Source organism: Crinia signifera, chromosome 1 (assembly GCF_055691185.1).
Source record: "Crinia signifera chromosome 1, ASM5569118v1, whole genome shotgun sequence".
In the NCBI taxonomy this organism is placed as follows: domain Eukaryota; kingdom Metazoa; phylum Chordata; class Amphibia; order Anura; family Myobatrachidae; genus Crinia; species Crinia signifera.
The window spans coordinates 446,860,255-446,882,110 of NC_139217.1; the positions used below are offsets into that span (position 1 = coordinate 446,860,255).

The 21,856-nt window shown below is 46.5% G+C and overlaps 1 protein-coding gene across 3 annotated transcripts in view; it reads right to left on the reverse strand.

Moving 5' to 3' along the window:
- The window catches only part of GHR (growth hormone receptor), a 292,432-nt gene that overhangs the window by 260,971 nt on the left and 9,605 nt on the right, over positions 1-21,856 (reverse strand). For 2 of the 3 annotated variants that reach the window (XM_083154208.1, XM_083154187.1), the window contains exon 2: positions 4,799-4,879. The exons of the other annotated variant lie outside the window; for it this stretch is intronic. The gene's annotated coding sequence lies outside the window, so the exon portion shown is untranslated. The remainder of the gene's footprint in view (positions 1-4,798; positions 4,880-21,856) is intronic. 3 annotated transcript variants of the gene reach the window in all.

Here is a 21,856-nt window from a genome sequence, read left to right on the forward strand (position 1 = left end):
TGGCGGGAACTGTGGAGACCGTACACAGGGGGACCCAATTCCTGACAGCACTGCTACTCCTTAATATAAAAGGCACGCATAGGTATACCCCAAAAATATTTTTTACAAGATTGCAATTTCCAAAAAAATTCTACATAAACACATTCACTAAGTCATTAAAAAAAAGAAAACATTATGATATTAAAAAAATGTAACAATATATTTCCTAAATATGAACATACTAATTTTACCAAGCAGTGAGACTGTCTCCCAAAGCTTTTACTGAAAACTTCATCGCTTTAATCTGCAATTTATGCACAAGCTAAAACCAAGTTCCGAACAAGCTCAATTTTCCAGCAATATTGACAAAATATGAACAACCCCAATTACAGCTTTACTGTTACATAAAAGCAAACGTGACAAAACATGTCCTACCTCCTGCCGTACCACACAATAGAGAGCCCACAATAGAGAATTAAAGTCTAACGGCAACCACTGAATTGCGCTGAAAGCCGTTAACAAAAGTTGCTCAGCAATGGCACCTAATGTATTATAATTAAACACTTAATTATCAGATGTTAGCTGCGTTGCAACATGATTGAACAAACTTACTAGATGAGATCTGAAGTATAGAGAAAAGATGTTATTCCACTTATAACCATGGAAAATATAATATTTCTGCTTGAGAGAGTTCTTTCACCTCTTGGAACTGGGCAGAGAACAAAACCATATTTAATAATCCCTCTAGAATGGAGACTTTTGCACAGCACAAAAATGAAGAGTGCGGTTATGCAGGGAAAATGTAGCTTCACTTCCAAGCCAGAGTGTGTTTACCCAAGCTAAATATTCCAGTACAGTTCAATCGGGGTTGAGGGTAGGCCGCAGTGAGAGCACACAGTGCAGGTTTATCGCTTCGTCCCAGGGAATATAGATGTGCAGGTTTATCGCTTCGCCCCAGGGAATAGATAGGTTGTACATACCTGTAACATATATAATTCTAAGAAGGATGAATATAACAACTGAGCATTTAAACATATTTATTTATTTTGTTCGTTAGGGTCCAAATTTGGCCCCGTTTAAGACGGTGCGAATGCCTTAGGCAAGAATCACACAAGCCAAATCGTTCCTACGGTCAGGGGAGGGAAAAGGGTGGTCAGGGGGCTGGAGCCTGGGAACAGCCAGCATTTTATGGACGAGCCCATAAAAACGCGGGGTGGTCCCTGCGTGTTTGGCTGAACATACGCATCCTAACAAACAGGTCTGAATTGGACCTTGACTGTGATCTTTGCCATAGAACTTTTAATGCAGGGGCGGCAAAACCTGTCCTCAAGATCTACCATCAGTTCCTGTATCTCAGGCAACCTGTGGATCTATAGTAGGAATGAATGCAGAAGGTTTGAAAATGTGACAGTTAGTAATGACTACAGCTGTGCACCAGCTAGGGGATTTGGGACATGTGACAGTTAGTAATGACTACAGCTGTGCACCAGCTAGGGGATATGGGACATGTGACAGTTAGTAATGACTACAGCTGTGCACCAGCTAGGTGATCTGGGACATGTGACAGACAGTAATGACTACAGCTGAGCACCAGTTAGGGGATTTAGGACATGTGACAGTTAGTAATGACTACAGCTGCTAGGTGATGTGGTACATGTGACAGTTAGTAATGACTACATCTGTGCAGCAGCTAGGTGATATGGTACATGTGACAGTTAGTAATGACTACAGCTGTGCACCAGCTAGGGGATATGGGACATGTGACAGTTAGTAATGACTACATCTGTGCAGCAGCTAGGTGATATAGGACATGTGACAGTTAGTAATGAATACAGCTGTGCACCAGCTAGGGGATATGGGACATGTGACAGTTAGTAATGACTACAGCTGCTAGGTGATATGGTACATGTGACAGTTAGTAATGACTACATCTGTGCAGCAGCTAGGTGATATGGTACATGTGACAGTTAGTAATGACTACAGCTGTGCACCAGCTAGGGGATATGGGACATGTGACAGTTAGTAATGACTACAGCTGTGCACCAGCTAGGGGATATGCAAAACGTGGACCATTGATAGATCTTGAGGACCGGTTTGGCCACCTCTGTTTTAAGGGCTAGATGGATGAACTGTGAGTGCCCATACACAGTGCGATAGCACCGTGCGATGCAAAGCGATGCGCGCTCCCGTGGGCATCGCATTGCACAGTACAAAAAGTATGTGCTGCACATACTTTTTGTATTGCCCGCGGATCGCATCGCACGGAAATCGAATGCAAAACACATATGTTGCAATGCAATGCAGCCCATAACGGGTGCACCGTGAGTCTTGAAGAGTGATAAAGAGGAGAGAGACTAACTACCAAACAGCTTGTAACTGCCATTTTTCAAACGTCAGCTTGGAGCTTATTGGCTTCATTTTTAGCCAGTTTCTCCCTCGTCAAAGCTTAGTACATCTCCCCTTTAATGCGGTGATTTTATTAAATCCAAAACACGGCTGTCTATACACCATGTGGCGCAAAGCAACGGGCATTGCCGAGACGTATTATTCTGTATACAGTATGTTGTGTTATTTGCATGGCAGATGCAACTTATGAAGGAACAGGAGTTGGTTGTAAACACATAGAAAATCGCAGCTACGGCATAACAGGACTTGGGGGCTGATTCAGCCCCATTCGCTGGGCTGCAAAATCGCAGCCTGAGGGATAATCAGAGGACTGCTATAGTCGATTCCGAATGAATTCCCCCTTCTCTACGCTGTTAACCAGGAATGGGTGGAGCTAACCTTTAACCCTTATCCATGGTTCAGAGCTCAATGGAATGATTTCATCCCCGCATGCAAGCTGCGAATGGATGTTTATGCAAAACAACCATTCGCATACTTGCGGGGGATCACGGCATGCAGGGGGGGGGGGGGCGGATGGCATTTGGTGAACCCCAATACTGCGAAATTCTCAGCTTTGTTAGTCAACCAGAATAAGGTCCTCGATACAATCCGGCCCTATTATCCCCTGCAAGGTTATATACAAACAATCAGCCTGCATTCTATTGCTGCTGTAAAGGGATTTATCTATTTGTAAAGATGCAATACAATTTTTCAAGAGCAAACTCAATTACATGTAAACACCCTGCGGTGTTTGAAACAAGATAATTAGCTGTCTGGCGGTAAAACATTTCTAATGCACAGGTCCTGTTTGAAAAAGGTCTCAGTGGGGTAAAGTTGTTGAAAAGAAAATAATCGCAGCCGTAAGTGGCGTCTCATGTCACTGCCAGATAAAGAAAATAACTTGGACAAGACATAGCAATAATATCCCTCAGCTGCCACATCGAACCCTATACATAGTGACAAGTTACGGATCCCTCTGGATCACCTCGCCCTCCTTTACTGAGGTTACAAAGTGTTCACTGCTAATACAAACAACATCAAATACAGGATTAACATTTATAGCGGCAGAAACATGATACATTATATCTACCAGGTTTTGTTTTTTTGCCTCCATAGGAAATAGTAGGGGTGACGTTCACCCACCAGGTGAGCAAACTCACGCCAAACGAGGTGTACACTCACACACTCATTCGCACGTGACCATTGAATGATTGTTCCACCCGTTCGCAAATAAAAATCAGTCTATGCTGACTTTTATTTACGAGTGCCTGGACAAAGACGGGGTGGGCGTCAATGTTCCCTCTAAGTTTACAAAGGCTGTGTGCGGCAAAAGATTTTGGCTGTGCAACTTTGGAAGGAAATATTTCTTTTTGTGCGTCACTTATATATAACTGGAAAATGACGTTCAGCATTTGTGTTAACTTTTCTTCAAAATGATATTAAACATTCAAAACATTTAAACATTCAAAACACAGCACATGATGTAGTTAATGGGTGAAACATACATTAATTTAGTCCATAACTGCAAAAAGTTGACCACTGCTGCTTTGTGCACTCTGTTGTATTGTCTGTGCGCATGCTCAACAAATTGTGTGCGCACATGCGCACAGCTTAGAGCAGGGCTGGGCAACACCGGCCCTCCAGATGTTGATGAACTACACATCCCAGCATGCCTTGCATCAGTTTCAGCATGGCCACATAGCAAAACTAATGCAAAGCATCCTGGGATGTGTAGTTCACTAACATCTGGAGGGCCGGTGTTGCCCAGCCCTGGCTTAGAGGGAACACTAGTGGGCGTCTGTGCATGCAGGACTGCAGCCCCCCCCCCCCAGGTAAAATCTTCTACTGTAATGAATCCAGATGCAGTCTGTGAGAATGCACTGCCTTCACTGTGACTGGCAGTGATTTCCTATTGGTAGTCTGACCTGCCAGTCACCCAAGGCAGTCCCATTGGAAGGTGTTCCCTCCCTCTGGGATGCCTCTGGTATCTATGGGCTGCATACAAAACAGTCCATAGAACCAGGGGTATGAGCATGCGCAGTACCTACGTCGGTACTGCGCACGCATCAGTCATCTGTATTATACAGGTGCGAGGACTGAAATTTCACTTCTATGGGCCTTTGCAGAAGCAGCCCATAGAAGCTGGCCACATGCGCAGTACAGATGTCGTTACTGCACATGCACCAGATCCGGCGCCTGTCATCATTGTACAGGTGCCGGGAACACTGCTTCAGTGAAGGCGGCAGGGACCTGAGGAGCAGCGGCGGGGACTAAGAGGAGCAGTGGCGGTGCCGGTATCGCGGCCAGCACCAGCCCCCCTACTACCATAAGGTAGGAGCCGCCACTGATGAGGACACATCTGTACAAGACATAACATAGCATTTCTGTTAGCGCAATCTTCCACATATGAAAAGAGGAAAGTGACTGTACATACTGCAGCCGGGCTCCGGTTCACAGCCACTTGCAGATGTCATTTACGATACTCCTGAAGGACAACCTCAAACCAGGGACTGTTCTGTAAAACAGGAATGAAAGGAGTCAGCTCACCTACATCACATGACTGGGAAACAGCGATGAGAGACTGGGAATGGCACTTCTTCCAGCCAATGGCAAACAATGGTTTACAGGAAGCGTAACAAAATGATGTACGTTTATAACTGCTTTAAGAAACAGAATGTTTCCCATTATATAGATATGCTCAAATCATACACCTCAGAGATAACATTGTTCAGGTTGCTGGATGTGGCCTGAGGGGTTACAGTCAAGACGCTGGCCTTTGATTCCCATGTAATCCCTATGTAGCACTGAATGCTGCACTAAGTGCTAATCAATACACTTTTACATCTCAGCGCACTTATCTCACCTCTATATTTTACTGTGCTTTCTGCTGGGGTTCTGCTCTTGTTTTTGAATGCCACTAACGGCACATTTACTATTTCCGGAGAAAATGGAAATGCTATATACATGAAAAGGCCCCCATACATTAGTCCGACTTGAAATTTCCGGAGAGATGCAGGCAGAGGGAGGGATGTATTAAAATACATCGCCGCCCTCCCGCCGCGATGCTGCCGCATATGTACTAACATATGCGGCTGGCATCGCGGTGCGGTGACGGAGGCCCCCCGCGATACCTGTACACTGGTGTGCGGGGGGTCTCCGTCACCTCCCTGCCGCCACGCTCTCCCCTTACACCGGGGACAGCTATGCATGCTGTCCCCGGCGCTTCCTCCTCCCCCCTGCAGCCAGAAGGATGTCCGGCTGCTTCACTAGGGGGAGGCAGGGCTTACCTTCTGGGGTCCAGGAGGACCCTTCAGGAAGATAAGCCAGAGGGGGGGGTCGGCGAGGCGGCGGGTTTGCGTCGGCGGGCGGCGAAAAGAAGCCCATAGGCTTCTATAGGGTATCGCCACCCAAAGGTGGCGATACCCTTCAGTGCGGTATCATTTTTGATACATTGGAAAATGCGGTAAAACCGGGGTTTTACCGCATTTTCCATTTGATACATCTCGCCCAGAGGGAGGGAGGGAGGAAGGGTGGGGGTGGAGTTCACGGAGTGCTGGGCAGGGGAGCCAGGAGCCGGGAGACAAGCTGCAAAGAAAAAAAAACATACAAATGAATGGGAAGCCACTAATTGGCTGAGAGAGCTCGGGCCAAATCTCACTAGTGTAAATCAGTCCAGTGCTAGTGCACCAGGCATTGTAGGTGCCAGTTAACATTAAGGCCTAATTTAGTCTATAAACTGAGGGGGGGGGGGTACAGTTTGGTACAGCTAAATGGCTGTGCCAATGTAACTTGAAAATGATGGAACCATTGCTGTATGTACATTGTGCTACAGCACCAGCCGGGCAGCCTAAATCCAAAGTCTCATTCACACGCCACAAGCATTAGGGGCCTTATTCTAGTTCACTCTTTCTGACAAATTCCTTCTTAGATGGACAAAACCATGTGCACTCCAGGGGGGTAGATGTAAAATGTGCAGAGAGAATTAGATTTGGGTGAGTTATTTTGTTTCTGTGCAGGGTAAATACTGACTGCTTTATTTTTACACTGCAATATAGATCTCACTTTGAAGTAAAACTCCACCCAAATCTAATTCTCTCTGCACAAGTAACATCTGCCCCACCTGCAGTGCACATGGTTTTGTCCATCTAAGAAGGATTTTGTCAGAAAGAGTGAACTAGAATAAGGCCCTCGATCCTACCTGCCAGCTGTATGATATTTGTGACATGCACATGGGCAGTATGACTGGCGAGTCCCTGAGCGCCCATACACGTGTGTTTCTCTACATTTGGCATTTAAGGTCATTGGACACTGAAAGTCTTGCGGCGGATGGAGTAGCACAGTAGTAGTATAGTTAGGACTAGACGCGAAGCGGGAACAAAGAACGCTCTGTAGAGAGGCTCATTACTATAATGACGCTGCTGTTTCAGTATAATCACCGACATTTCCACTGATTACCATTATGTATGGTCAAATTTCACATGTGATTCCTTCCAGTGGCAGAACAGCCAGCTTGCAGAAAGAGACTGCCGAGCACGTCCACTCCAAAGTCCATCCCTTATCACCGGAGAGTGTGCACGTGTGGCAATGCTGGGGCCCTGCGACAAGGAATGAGAACATGCCGCAGCATTACGTCAGCGGTGCCGGAACTACCCGGCCACATATCAGATCTGCAGCTTCTTTTTTGCTTTTATTTGTGTGTGTGTTTTTATTGAGAACAGTCACATTCTATTACAGGTGACATAGGCCCATGTAAGTAATATCAAATACAATGGAACACGGTAAAATATTCATAAAGTAGTATGGGTTAAGGGTATCAGAGAGGACATAGGGCATGATTCAGCCATGCTCGCTGGGCTGCGAATTCACAGCCCGAGCAATTATCGAACAACCCCGCATGCACACGATACACAGTGCGCAAGCCGTGCGACCGAAGGTAGTGAGCGATGGCTTGCCTTCGCTCGCTTTGTGATTGACACCTTGCGGGTGTTTCGGGGCGGAAACACATCGCTTTGTAGGAGTGCCCCATAAAATGCAGGTGTTTCCATAGTCGTTGGGAGGGAAGGAGCGAGGGCGGATGACGTTATCGGCGGCCTCCTTCTCCCCACGGCCTTTGCAGCGCTGAGTCTGTCTAGAGCAGTGGGGGAATTATTCTATGGGGAATTCCCCCTGTGTGCAAGTGCACAAGGGGGGGGGGGGGGCTCCGTCAGAGTGGCGTTTACCTGCTCACTGTTCTTCGACGAACACTCGCAGCCCAGCGAGAAGGTCTGAATCAGGCCCATGGTGAAGAGCGATACAAGTAAAGGAAATGAGAGAACAATGATAAGTAGCATTAGGTAACTGTAGTGTTGCAGGAACAATAGATATCATAAGATAACAAACACTTTACACCAGAACAATACTAACAATCTAGAATGGAGGTAGCGCCCTCTAAATGATACCAAGCAAGTAGATAAATGAACTGCCCTACTAAGAAACGCTTTAATAGAGGGTGCAAAAAAAAATGAATAAAAGGGAGCCAAATAGGAAATCATTTTTTGGCACGAGACTCCACCTCTAAAGAGCACGGAAGTCAGTTCATTCCATGCTATATAAATACATAATGGCCCTTATTCTGATTGAGTCGGACAGCTGTGTGCGCGGTCGGGTGGCCAATGTTTGGTATTTGCGCATGTGCGGAGGCGTATCTGCGCATGTGCGAATGCCTCGCACGTCCGAACACGGAGTGAGGTCAGTGCAGAAAACGATCATACGGTACAACCCGAGCAGGGGGTGGAAAGGGGCGTGAAGGGCTGTTTGGGCTCATTACCATATGCGTACACTCCGCGTTTCATGGGCGTTACCATGAAACCGCTGGGCGTAGGTATGGTAATGCGGCCGAGACGCACGTGTGGGGGGGCGGACATATAACATAGCCGGATGTCAGTTGCCCGCCCATATCCCTGCTTTCATACCGAAAAATGTCTGAGTGCTCTGGAGCACTCGGTGCTGCCTGACCGCTCGGTCCATCATTCGATGGTCAGCGACCATCGGAGGTTAGGGGAGGTTCCCACAGATGGAGGAGGTGTTCACATGAAACATCCACTTGCGGTCCGTACGCTCGGCGTCTTACGGCAATCGTGAGCGATCCGCACGGTAGGCGGGGCTAAGAACTCTCTGTTCCTGTCCAAAATACGCATCTGTCCGAATCAACTAGAATAAGGGCCATTAAGAGGCAGCATCAGAGGAAGTGGTATGGGATCTTGGTGCATCCATTCAGACTTAGGCAGGTATTCAATGCTGTGGGCGAGCGGCGACAGCGAGCAGAGCTTCCTGCTCGCTGTCACCACTCACACTGTCAGTATTCAACACACCCCCCCCCCCCCATACGCCAATTCCCCCTCGTTCCATTTTTTGAACGAGGGGGAATTGGCGTATGCGGCTCCAGAAGCAGCGAGACTCGCGGCTAAATACAGCGAGTTTCCTGCATTAGCCGCGGGTCTCACTGTTTTGGGGAATTACCCAGAATGTTGATTAGGGCGAGAGGCTGGCGAGGGGGTTAAACAGCGAGGATCGCTGGTTTTCTGCAATCCTCGCTGTTTAACCCCCTCGCCTGCCGCATTGAATACCTGCCAATATTGTATTCTTTGAGACCATCTGTCATGCTCAGATCTGTAAAAAAAAAAAAAATCGCCAACTAGAGATTTTCCCAGATTTGTGTGCGAGTATGAATCAGGCCCTTGGTGTCTTGCAGCTAAAACAATTGGTATTGTCAGAAACCCCCCTGAAAAAAAATGCAGTTTAGGTGTATAATATGCACTATGTAATCATCTAAAATTCATTTCAGCATATGACAATGATACCAATTGTTTATTTAATTTTACACTAAGCCCAAAGCTTTGCTACAAATCCTTCCCTGTATTCTGTAAGTGTCCTTCCATTTGGCCACTCCCACAGTTGTTTTAGATGTGCTTCTTCAGGCATTAACAATTGTACCATTGTACCATGCCAGCCAGTCTTTCCGGGTAGTGTGTGTTTTACATGACCACAGGTTTTCATCATTATAAGTGGTGCCAGATTTGAGGCCAACAGGGCGTACTGTATATACAGATATATTGATGAAATCGTTTAAAATCGGGGGGGGTTTACCATTGTATTTTTTGCACAGGGGCCCTGCCACGTGGGAGTGGCTCACGTAACCACCAAGTGCTATACAGCACCACCACCGCTCCTCCCACCAAGGTCACTGTATGGCATCGGCACAGACTGCTATGTAGTTTATCCTATTCAAGTGAATACTGGCTCCCTCGTACACCCATTGCCGACCAAGCACATGGCGTTACACCGGCTTCTTGCATTGAGGATGCCAATAAAGTTTGTTCTTCTTATTGCACAACTTTAAGTGGACGGATCGAGATGAAACAAAGTGGGTTAAAGAGAAAAAGGAAATGACTGCATTGGATACCAAAGTATACACAAGTTACAGTGATTGCTCCAGGCTACATGTCTGGGCTGCAGTAATCATAACCGGTTAAGGCCCTGACGCCACTATATACTCTTCAGTCGGCTACCTCTATACAGCTGCCTAATAAGGGTCAGACTGGTGTTTGAAAAGACCACTATGTGGAATGCGGAATACCTTTCATCCACACTTACTACACTCCTGCAATGGTCGGGAGGCTCCTGAAAAGAGGGTCCACCTCCCAAACCGCCCCCCCCGCATTGCACTTTGGAAAACAAAGGGAGACTATTGATCTGAATGTCCTTTTTTTCTTTTGCTTAATATATGTTTTTAATATATTAATATTTTATTATTAAATTGTTATTTTTTTTTTTACACACCTGACCACTTTGAATTCATTTATATTTTAAACTGTTACTTAGTACTTGTGCACAATCAACCGCTCTTCCTGATTTTTTTTTTAAAGTGGTTTCAGACAGGTCATACCAGTGTTGGACCCATGTACTAAATCCCAAATGCAACCCGGCATAGCATTGCGAAAGGGGTATTTACAAATTGTATATCCAATCATCATTCAGACCATCAGCTGTGTGTGTGGCCTGTGCAGCTGGTTTCCCCTCTATAAAATCCTCACCGCCACTATATCCCCCAGATGTAAGCCTATCCCATCCACCTGTGCCAGCAGCGGGATACTGTCAGAGACTAGACAGTCCATTCACGATGAGTATATTGATGGTATCCGGACTATTGTTAGACAGCACTTACATAGACAGCCATTACATCGACACCATTAGTTCGACAGCTCAATAGGTCGACATACCATTAGGTCGACATGTCATTAGGTCGACAGCTCATTAGGTCGACAGCTCATTAGGTTGACAGCTCATTAGGTTGACAGCTCATTAGGTCGACATGTTTTTAGGTCGACACTGCCATTAGGTCGACAGTGTCTATGTCGACAGTCAAAAGGTCGACATGGTTTTTTTCACTGTTTTTTGAGCCGACATGTGCCGACAGGCGGTATTTCATGCCCTACTATCCACTAGGGCGTGGAGGGAGAATAAAATAGTGTGCCGAGCGCAGCGAGGCACCGTGCCCGAAGCATAGCGAGCGAAGCGAGGGGCTGCGGTTCACTTCAAACTGTGTCCATGTCGACTGTGTCGACATTTCAGCCAAAAAAGTGAAAAAAACCATGTCGACCTTTTGACTGTCGACGTAGACACTGTCGACCTAATGGCAGTGTCGACCTAAAAACATGTCGACCTAATGAGCTGTCGACCTAATGAGCTGTCGACCTAAAAGCATGTCGACCTATTGAGCTGTCGAACTAATGGTGTCGATGTAATGGCTGTCTATGTAAGTGCTGTCTAACATTGGTCCCACATCCTATATTGATATATCCCTGCCTGCATGTTCGCTATCATATAGAAATACATTGACACTAGAGTAAGAAGGATTCCGCTTACTGCAATTTGTATTAGCAGATAATTAGGCTGTAAATATAATTAGCAATTGCAATAACAATGATCAAATAAATTAGCAATTTATAAGCCGGCTGCACGATGGATGTGAGGAACCACTAATCGGATTTGTTACAGTACAATACAAACAGAAACAACCTGGTTTGCATTATACAATAAGAGCCAAACTCACATAAAATATAGACAAAGAAGAGCACACAAATACAATGAAATTAGCACCGGCTTCTTCTGTGACCGTCTGGCAGGAAAAACATCAACTTTTATAGTTAAAACATACTGTAATTAGAAGTGTAAATAAGGATGAAATCCCTCCATGAACATGAAAGGGGCACGCAGCAGATTTCCTGCAGAAAGAACCACACACACATGTATACACGCTGGCCGGGAGCATAAACACGTTACATCTGAACATGCGCCAATATTACTGGGTGTAAAATGCCCATTTCTGTGCTAAGCATGGACAAGCATCAGGAATTACTGTTATTATAATATCCTAAATGTAACAGGGCCCTCTTAATGGATTCGTCAAAATACAGACAAAGACAAAATACCGACCTGTCGACCGAAAGTCATGTTGACTGTTTCACCAGTACATTCTATATGTCAGTATTTTGAACTTGTCGGGACTTTGTCCTTGTCGGGATTTTAAATGTCGGGATTTTGTCCTTGTCGGGATTTTGACTGCATCCCATCTTAATGTATGGGTACACTGGCCAGATGCCCATACCATTCTAAGCAGGCTTGGGGGCAGACACCCCTTATGGCCCCCACACACTAGAACGATTTTTTGGCCGATTGTCCGATTTCCGGCCGATCGGTCGGAAATCGGACAATCGGCCAAAAATTCTTTTAAGTGTGTGGGGGCCTTTAGACTGGTGCTACCAGAGCTTCTGAGAAGGCAGACTGCAGCCAGACAGCCAAACGCTGTCAGCAGGCTGGTTGGTGGATGGCTGGAGGTATCTACCAATCAGAGTGCTGACAGCCGGTCACTGTACTGAAGAGTGTGGAGAGAATGTGTTGGACTGTAGGTGTGTTATGATTTTTATTTTCAATGTATTCCTGTGAATGGTTGGTTTTGGGGACTGAGGGTATTTCTATGCCAAGTGCCTCCAATGCGGTTTAGAAGGTCCTGCGTATAAACTCCATATGCAATACAATTCTTTAATGAATTCAATTTAAATATAGCACGTCAAATAAACCCTGGGCAGCTGCATGTGGTTCTCCCCTAAAGTAATGCTGCCCATACACATATGCGATGGGATTCGATGAGACATCGAAGTACGATGTCCATCGAATCCGATCACATTTTTGGGTGCAAAAGTCAGCACCCGATGTCGAATGCCATCTTCCGATGGCACATCGGGTGCTGGAAGAGGGCGGGCAGGGGGCGGCGGAGTAGTGTATGCTAGCAGTAGCGCTTGCGGGCGGCGGGAGCCAGAGGTGGCAGAAGATTAGTTTAAAACACTGGGCTGCCCTGTGATTGGCTGAGCTCTCTCAACCAATCACAGGGCAGCCCAGTATTTAAAAAAATTCTCCCGCCACCACTGACTCCCTCAAGCGCTACTGCGAGCGCTACACTACTCCGCAGGTACGCCGCCAGCGGTCCTTAGGGCCCCCGCTCACCAATCCTGATAACGCTGAATACGTCCCCTCTGCCCCCCACCCCCGGATTGTATTCGAGCAATCGCATGTGGTTAAAAACCACATGCGACTGCTCCTACAATTCGATAGATATTGTGTGCAGCACATAATATCTGTCGACACGACATTCGACGGCGTGCCCGCGCATCGCGTCGAAAAGTCCCTTAAAAATGCATACGATTTATCGGCCAGAATTGGTCGACATCGAATGATTGTATACAATATCTCACAAGTGTATGGGCAGCATAAGTCACCTTTCCTGCAGAGAGTTATATGCCTGCAGGCTCTCGGATGCCCTCAGATCTTCAGCTTCATGTAGCAGAGACGTCTTGTATCTGGGTATTGCCGAGTACATGTAATATATGCAGCACAGTTGGAGGTAACGGGTCAGTGGGTCGACATGCATTGGGTCCACCACTGAAGGTCGACACCTCAAATGGGTTGACATGGCTAAGGTCGACATTGTTGGAAGGTCAACACAAGCATTATGTCGACAATGGCAAGGTCGCCAGTCAAAAAAGTCAACATGAGGGGTTTTTTTTGTCCGGAATGTCAACATAGTCGACATGGACACCATCAAAGTGTACCACGCTCGCTATATTCCAGTCAAGGTGCCTCGCTGCGCTCGCTATGCTTCGGGTACGGTGGTGCGCTGCGCTCACAACACTATTTGATTCTCCCACCATGCCGTAGCGGGTGGCAGGGCATGAAATATCGCCTGTCGGCACATGTCGGCTAAAATAGAAACGTGACAAAATCAGGTCGACCTTTTGACTGTTGACTTTCCCTGTCGACCTTAAGTGGTCAACCCAGTGCATGTCAACCTAATTAGGGTCGATGTATCCCGAGGTAAACACCCAGGAAGATGCTCAGCACGGTACTAACAGAGGTTTCCCAGAGGCTGGATCATATTCTGGCAGGATGCAGGAATCATCCTTATTACATTTCACCATGCATACATAACATGCACACAATACGGCAACAGAGCCATCATCCTGCTCTCCGGTACTGCTAGAATTCTGCAGCACGTCGCGCCTTCATTCTGTGATCCCGGCTGCACGATGGATGTGAGGACCCGCTAATCGGATTTGTTACAGTACAATACAAACAGAAACAACCTGGTTTGCATTATACAATAAGAGCCAAACTCACATAAAATATAGACAAAGAAGAGCACACAAATACAATGAAATTAGCACCGGCTTCTTCTGTGACCGTCTGGCAGGAAAAACATCAACTTTTATAGTTAAAACATACTGTAATTAGAAGTGTAAATAAGTATGAAATCCCTCCATGAACATGAAAGGGGCACGGAGCAGATTTCCTGCAGACAGAACCACGCACACATGTATACACGCTGGCCAGGAGCATAAACATGTTACATCTCAACATGCGCCAATATTACTGGGTGTAAAATGCCCATTTCTGTGCTATGCAGCCATAAAATATAGGCAGGGCCATCTTAACAGCATTTAGGCTTTGGACAAAGATGCAACGGGGAGGGGGGGGGGGGGGGTCTGGAAGCATGTGGAGGCTCTCTCCACGTGCTTCCATCCAGAGAATGGCTGTAAGCACACTGATTGGTAAATAACTCCAGCGATCGACCAATCAGCATTCTGACAGTCATGCACTGTCTGGTTGCAGACAGGCAAGCTGAGCTCATTAGAGCGGCTCCCGGGGCACAATGAAGCGCACCACAGTCAGGGTTGCCAGATCATCCATTTAATAAGCCCAACATATAAATTATAGTGTTCACTCTAGCACCCGCCATCTTTGAAAACCCATGCAGTTCCTCTTCCCTGCCTGGGGTGTCATTGTCTGCTGTATTGCTTCTAGCACAGTGCGGTCTGTATATCAGCACTGATGTGCAAACCAGACCTGTGCTAGCGACACCCCAGGCAGGGAAAAGGAACTGCATGGGTTTTCAAAGATGGCGGGTGCTAGAATGAACACTAAATTACACAGGTTCTTGATTACTTTTCAAACTTTCCAGATGTAATGACAGTTGGTATGAACTCTTGAACTCTGTCACCTCCCAACCATACCAACTGTCATTACATTTGAAAAGTAATCAAGAACCTGTGTAATTCAAATGTGCGCTTATTAAAGGGGATGATCTGGCTACTGTGACCACAGTGTGAACGAGTCCATGTCCCGGCGAGCGGCACGCCAAGATGGGTCATCTCAAAAATTTGCGGATTCGACAATCTGGCATCCGTTTTCAACAATGCAGATTCGACTTTTCCCAGAACCGTTCAGACTAAGGGGATAATCCCGTGCCACGAAGAAGCCACACTGTTCACGATCCTGAGGATTTCAGCATTTGTAATGGTGTGTGTGGATACTCCTTATTGCCATTATTATCAGATATTGTCTTTTATTAATAGGGTAATAGTGTACAGTATATCTTAGTTTTATGCATTTGTACTCTGCACTTGTACAATACTTATGCTCACTGCAACACAGCAGCAAACAGCAAAAGCAGCTTAAATAATGGACAATATTCCTGCATTTATAGTGATCTTTTCCCTTTAATATAACCAGATATAATGTGAGCTGTCCCCACTGCCCGATGCACTTAGTGGTTGCAGTACCCAAGCAAAGGCCCACTCGCAGGTCTGCTTACGTCATCTCACTAACTTTGATTTGACATGAAATTCCAACCCAGAGATGATGTACTGTACACAGCAACTAATACATTTCACTGTACAAGCGGAATCCGTAGCTGTAGCCACCAGGACAGCAGCACTGGGTCCATTATCCTATAAGGAATTCAGACTATGTCCCTCACCTACAATAACTCCCATTAAGACAAATACAGGAGTTGTTACACTTCCCAATGTTATTGACGCCAAGCTTCCTGTCCAGGGAAACAATAACAGTACCAGGAGTATAAATCAGTTATACATTCAGCCTAATAACCTAAATAACATGTCTCCGTACATTGTCATACCAGATATCAATAATGCAATGCATCATGCGTTGAAAACCTTGTTTCTCTATAAATCCCTATTTTCATACGAGTTAAACAAAGGTAGAATGTTTCAGTCAAGGCTAAGATCGCCCTGATAATAAGAGATGCCGTTACCAAACAAAACCTTTTACATAATCTCTCTGACAGGGGAATAATGCATTAGTGTTGGAAGAGGAGTGCGCTAGTGTGCAGACTCCAGTCTTCCTGTTCTCCGGGGAGGCTTCATGCCCTATCCCAAGATGGCCACTGAGATCTTAAATAAGCATGTACAGGGACAATCGTACCTTTTCACTGTAAAGCCATGTGCACATTAGATGATATTTAAATGATATACACGATAACAACCTGACATAACAACATTTTGTTTGCATATTATCGTTTGTAACCGAATGTGTATATACTGTAGCTTCAGTGAGACTCTGTGGGAGACCGAAATCTCCAGGTCCTGTGAGAGACCCGGTTAATACCTGAATATCAAGCTGTTCCATCATCAGGGGAGCCGACAGGTCGTCTGGGTCCTGGTAAAATGGAGGGGGTGTGGCCTCCGGGAGGTGGGAAAAAAGACCATAATTTGTGCGCGGTGCAGGATCCTCATCGCACACAGCAGACCCGGTCCCAGGTAAAAATAAAACACCCTCCTCTTGACGCCACTGTCCATCATCCCTGAATTTGAACCAGTTTGCAGTATACGCTCACTGGCTGGTGAGCTCAATGAAGCCCTACTATGCTCAAGCTCTCTCTCATCATTAGTGTACACGTAACAGTGAGTACGGCTGTATCTGCTATCTTTCAATGAACCAACACCACGTTCCCAGGTTAAGTAACTGGGCTTTTTATAGTTTGAGTCATCTGCTGCTGTGCGTGAATATAACTCTGCAATATCAACACCTGTGCACGCATAATATCTAACAGTTACCAACCAAGAAAACCCATTTTTAAGTAGGCCAAAATGATGTTTGGTTTTAGGATGTTGTATTTTTGCAGACCTTGTTCTTATAAAACATACAGACATGTCTTCATACATTTAAACTCAGTATGCAATGCAGCCTGAGATGCCTGGTGCGAATGGTGTGGTATATCTGTTCGATGCGCGGTCCCACGGGTGGATAAGTTGATCCTCAGACCATACGTCATGCACGTCTGATCAGTTTTGATTGGGTGCAGATCGTGAGTTGGTTTTTGCACATGCGATTGGGCATTCGATGGATCCTACGTCCGGCCTCATTTGACTGGCAGTTTCCCAGGCACTCCCACCTTACCGCTAGACGATCGTTCTTATGCAGCAGCTGGATCGCACAACGAGTCATTATTGGCACATCATGTTTCAAAAATGCCCCAAATCGTGAGTCCACAGCTGCCGGGGAGTTCAAGGGAAATCGTGAAACAATCAGTATCGCAAGCTGGTCGTTCTAGTGTACGGCCAGCTTCGTTGCAACACAATGCTGCTAAGCTACATCAAAAGACTAAAACAAGCTGCGGCCTCTACATTGCAGCACGTCAAATGCAGCATTAGAGACTCAGTCAAACACAGATATACAAGTTCCGCCTAGCAAGATGCATTTTCAAAACAAAAGCATACATGCCTACCTGACCCTCTGCTTCAGGGAGAAAATGCTCTGATCCTGGACTTCCCTGGTAATGTATGATTGCCATCACCTGTGGTGAAACGCCTTTCTTATCAATTACCTAGCTCCCCACAGGTGATGGCCATCATACATTACCAGGGAAGTCCAGGAACAGAGCATTGGAGAGGGTCAGGTAGGCAAGTATTTATATAAAAGACATAAAAACAGCGAGTACTCCAGCAGAACCTGATGCGCAGAGAGAAGATGCTGGGTGCTACTGCAGCAATGATGTATGAGGACACATCGCAGGGAGAAGATGCTGGGTGCTACTGCAGCAATGATGTATGAGGACACATCGCAGGGAGAAGATGCTGGGTGCTACTGCAGCAATGATGTATGAGGACACATCGCAGGGAGAAGATGCTGGGTGCTACTGCAGCAATGATGTATGAGGACACATCGCAGAGAGAAGATGCTGGGTGCTACTGCAGCAATGATGTATGAGGACACATCGCAGGGAGAAGATGCTGGGTGCTACTGCAGCAATGATGTATGAGGACACATCGCAGAGAGAAGATGCTGGGTGCTACTGCAGCAATGATGTATGAGGACACATCGCAGAGAGACGATGCTGGGTGCTACTGCAGCAATGATGTATGAGGACACATCGCAGGGAGAAGATGCTGGGTGCTACTGCAGCAATGATGTATGAGGACACATCGCAGAGAGAAGATGCTGGGTGCTACTGCAGCAATGATGTATGAGGACACATCGCAGGGAGAAGATGCTGGGTGCTACTGCAGCAATGATGTATGAGGACACATCGCAGAGAGACGATGCTGGGTGCTACTGCAGCAATGATGTATGAGGACACATCGCAGGGAGAAGATGCTGGGTGCTACTGCAGCAATGATGTATGAGGACACATCGCAGAGAGAAGATGCTGGGTGCTACTGCAGCAATGATGTATGAGGACACATCGCAGGGAGAAGATGCTGGGTGCTACTGCAGCAATGATGTATGAGGACACATCGCAGAGAGAAGATGCTGGGTGCTACTGCAGCAATGATGTATGAGGACACATCGCAGAGAGAAGTTGCTGGGTGCTACTGCAGCAATGATGTATGAGGACACATCGCAGAGAGAAGATGCTGGGTGCTACTGCAGCAATGATGTATGAGGACACATCGCAGAGAGAAGATGCTGGGTGCTACTGCAGCAATGATGTATGAGGACACATCGCAGAGAGAAGATGCTGGGTGCTACTGCAGCAATGATGTATGAGGACACATCGCAGAGAGAAGATGCTGGGTGCTACTGCAGCAATGATGTATGAGGACACATCTACACTTTGTAACACACCACTGTAAAACCTTTTTATTCATTTAATGCAGATTTTTGTCCTGTTGCCAAGACATTGTGGCATGACAGTAAATATCATGTCCATTTTATTGGCAGCCTATATGGAGGGGGTGGATTAGGACGTAGCCTTCCCCCTCCCCGTCACCTGGCAGCAATTACTGGTGTTTGGAACATTTATATAGTCTTCTTTCAAAAGGGCAATTATCCAATAAATTAACATAGCGCACCAAATTATACTACAATGAAGGCTCTAATTTATACAGAAACAACTAATGAATGGTGTTCTAGATTTATTAGCGTTGATTAGACTATAATGACATTTTAATCTATGGCACTGGCATGTTACAAGAGAACTGCTGTCTGGTGAGCCTGCCTTCTATGCAATTAGTGGGGCGATTCAGAACGGCTCCGTGCGGGCTGAATTCGCCACCCCAGCCGATTTCATACTTACCGGGGCAATCACTCCAGCATGGACGGGCAGGGGTCAGGGCGGATTAAGGGGGGGTTGGGGGGTGGACGACTCAGATGGGCAGTACCCATGGGTCCCCCTCTATCTAGGGGACCATTGTGGTTGTTATGCATTTTTTTTTTTTTTTTAAGCTAAAGGGAGTGGGGTAGTGCTGCAGATTTACCTATCTGCCAATGATTAATGGTGCTGAGCATCGGGATCTTAGGCACACTGACTGCACAAGTGTGCAGTGCATCACTGGGAGTCCCATGAGATTTTGCACAAGAGGTCAGAGGCTGAGAGGCTTGTGCTGAGCTTGGCTTGGGGGATCACAGCCTCTAGTCCCCTCAGGCAGAGGCAGCAAAACAGGGGGCGTTGGACAAATGATGCATGTGAAGGCCACGCCTCTCATCGTGAGGTCACGCCCCCAAAATGTCGGCCGCGCGAGGGTCCCACTGGACCACCAATGGAAGTTGGGAGGAATGGCTTACACATCCATCTGCATGCCGGGGCGAATATTTGCACGCTGAAGGGGGGCGGGCATTTCCTCGACTGGCCAGCGGTGTTTCTGCATTCGGTAAGCAGCGAAAATCGTCCAGAATAAGGCCCTGATTCCAGTGGAGAAATGCCACACACTGCACTTGCGTCTGACGATTGCAGTGTAAGCCAGGGAGAGATCAGGAACTTGCTAAACGCTGGATGCGAGGTCACAGTAACACAGGAGCTGTTATAAATAGAACACAAAGTTCAGACACGCAGGGTCCAGTACCAAGAATTGCAGGATAACAGGAGCACTGGGACTGTGGATCACTAGAACAGTAAATGTGTAGCAGTACAGGGAGAGCCAGCCTCTTACAGCCCTGACACCAGGCAGTGCTTACTGATAGCTGGAGAAACAAGCAGTGCTATAGTAGTCAAAGTCCAGGAACAATGTTTGTGCTCTACTGCTGCACTCCGACATAGGGGCACTTTCGTTATGATGGCATATCCTGCTGATCAGAGGAGGGGACAATCTTCTGCCCGTCCCTGCTATTATTTTTTAGGGAAGGTGTCATAGTTGCCTACCCTCCTGCATTCTGCAGGAGACTCCCTGACATAACAGCAATCTCCCTCTCTCCCTCATTAGTGTAGCAATCTCCCTCATGTCACCTAGCCCACATTACACTGTTACATTTTTAGGGAAAAAGGAATGAGAGACAGTTACATTTACATTGAACCATCAGAACCATTTCCCAGCACTTTACCAAGTACAGTATCTCTTACTAACTGCTTTGGGCTCATCTACGTTTCGATATAAGTCACTGTAAAAGATTCCTCTCAGATGTAGCAGTACACACCCACGCTTCTAGGTGCCACATTTACAATCTCTCTTCACAATCTCTCCATATATATGGAACTAGACACGCCCTTTGGGAGGAGCATGACACGCCCCCTCAACGGGGCGCTGTGCAGAATTCTACTAACAAATATAATCTCCCTGAAACTAGTTTACAAAAGTAGGCAAGTATGGAATGTGTTCCACGTGCGGTAATGCTGGGATGCAGGCAGCACAGACGGTGTAATGGTTAGCATTACCGCTTCAAAGCACTGAGGTCATGGGTTCAATTCCCACCATGGTCCTAACTGTGTGGAGTTTGTATATTCTCCCTGTGCTTGTGTGGGTTTCCTCTGGGTACTCTGGTTTCCTCCCACACTCCAGACATATACTGGTATAAGTAAAGTACAAATTAACCCTACCATGAATGTGTGTGCGTATACACGTCGAAGTAAAGATATCGCCTGATTCATGTTTGGGGGTCTGCGCATGCGTCATGTGATGTCAGTCGCCTTTTAGGACCATGCACAAATACACACAACGCCTTGGTGCTAAGACAAATGAAAACAAACTATGTAATAATCTACTCTTCTAAGATTAGGGTTTCTCCAGGGAGTGTCAAAGCTCCTATATATTCCTTAACAGAACAGTCTTAATGCCAGTAAAAACACGTCTGCTCTCTCCCGTAAGTGATAGAGGATTAGGAGGACAATCAAGCACAGAAGACAATAATAGCGCAGTACCTTTGATATACAAAAGATTTTAATTATACAACGCACTTACAATAAAGAGACAAAAATAAAAGCATGCGCCAAATCCCATATGGCAGGAACTGAAACGGAAATGACTTCACTCCAGATCCCCTCGATGTTGGTAAGAAAGTGAGGACGGCAAAACAGCAATACCGGTTGTGTGTCTTGCCAAACACTGGAGTGTCTGTCCACGGTGAAAAGCCAGAATAAGGGAAACGGCGCATGTTGAGCCACACTTTACGCATTTCGGACTTACTGATTGCTAGAGACAGAAGAAGTGCTGAAACGCGTAAAGTGTAGCTCAACATGTTGGACATTCCAGTGTTTGGTGGGACATAGAACCACGAGCTGTGAAACTGTAGTCGCATTCTGAAAAATGCGACCACAGTTTAAGGTCGCGGGGGGGGGCAGTGACGCAGAATAGCGAGGTTGTCCTGACTGTTTGCAGGCAATCACTTAGACCAGGCGAGTTGCTGCTTATCTTCCTCTCCCGCCGCTCTACTTCTGCTACTCCCC